Source organism: Pinus tabuliformis, chromosome 2_2 (assembly GCF_031772625.1).
Source record: "Pinus tabuliformis cultivar Carrire ecotype Pingquan chromosome 2_2, CPIR1, whole genome shotgun sequence".
Taxonomy (NCBI): Eukaryota; Viridiplantae; Streptophyta; class Pinopsida; order Pinales; family Pinaceae; genus Pinus; species Pinus tabuliformis.
In genome coordinates, this window is record NC_142300.1 from 551605412 (window position 1) to 551606713 (window position 1302).

At 41.9% G+C, this 1302-nt stretch overlaps 1 non-coding gene across 1 annotated transcript; it reads left to right on the top strand.

Moving 5' to 3' along the window:
* Positions 1 to 339: 339 nt before the first annotated feature.
* LOC149193826 (U11 spliceosomal RNA) lies at positions 340 to 465 on the top strand. Its single transcript, XR_016255258.1, has one exon. It is a non-coding gene; the product is annotated as a U11 spliceosomal RNA (small nuclear RNA).
* The last annotated feature ends 837 nt before the right edge of the window (positions 466 to 1302 follow it).

Consider the following 1302-nt stretch of genomic DNA (forward strand, 5'->3'; position numbering starts at 1 on the left):
TGGAGCATTTTCTTTAAAAGGAAAGCCTCTGAGTAGCTTCTATTTGGACCTCTGGCAAGCGGAATTTGCAAGTCTTTCAGCGAGGAGAAGGAGAGATTTATTGGCTATAGGTGTTTATTGTTTTCATCTTAAATGCCTCGTGGACTATCTAGCTGCCCTCACCATAGCTGGAGCGACAATCGCTAGAGAAAGCAGAACTGCGTGGTGGGCTTTCCATTTCATTAATGGAGCGAATGCCCGTTTGACAGCATGGCTTATTAATTATCCCACATGAATCAGATGGAATAAGTCAGCAAAGGAAACAAGTTTAAAAAGGTACGCGGGCTAGGTTGGAAAATTAAAAAGGGTCGGTTGGCTAAATATGCCACGTCTGCCTTCGTGGCGGATGCTGTATGGACTATCAAGACATATGGCCGACAAAATTTGTGGAAATTTATAGGGTTGGCCCGATCGGCCGACCCTCCAAAATCAATGTAAACAAATATTTTATTTTCGGAGATCCAAGGAACATGCCTTGATTTTGGGCTTAAATGATAATCGTTTTGATAAGTTACATTTTAATTCGAACAAAAGTTTGAAATCTGTTCTGAGTCTAAACAAACATTTTCTATTTTAAAGTTACATTTAATCCAAACAAAAGTTTGAAACCTCATGTTCGGAGTCCAAAAAGCATTTTCTATGTAAAAATAAATTATTTTTAAATCTCATAAAAATAAATTATTTTTAATCTAGTTGTTAAAAATAAAAATTTTAATTTAATTGCCTGTATAAATTATTTTTAATCTAGTTGTTAAAAATAAAAATTATTTTTAATCTAGTTGTTAAAAATAAAAAATTTAACCCCGGATGCGGGTGATTGAGGCGGCAATCAATATGAAAAGACTGGGGTGGGGCGAGGCAGCTCGACACCTGCCCACCCAGTACGCCGCGTTAAATATTGGCAATCGGGAGAGCGCTTGGCATGCGCGCAAGGCAGGTTACAACAGCTCCCCTTCAGGTGGCCCTGGTTCATTCTTCCTGTCCTCTGCAACGGCTCCTCCCTCCGCACGCTACAACCTGCAAGAGATGACGGCGATCATCAATGCAGTAGTAATGGAAGTGGTTTTTCGAGAAAGGTCGGGCAAGTATAAGGCGAGGCACTGCTCTGAGTTTGCGTTGATGCCTTGCGAGTTGTCTCTTTGGGCTCATCCCCTCGCTTCGGCTCAAATTACGGCTCTCTCTGAAGTCTCTTGGCCCTTGACGCAGAAGCTTAACTCGGCCATCCAGAGGCAGCTCCTGTTGTTCCTCTCTCTCCTCTGGGGG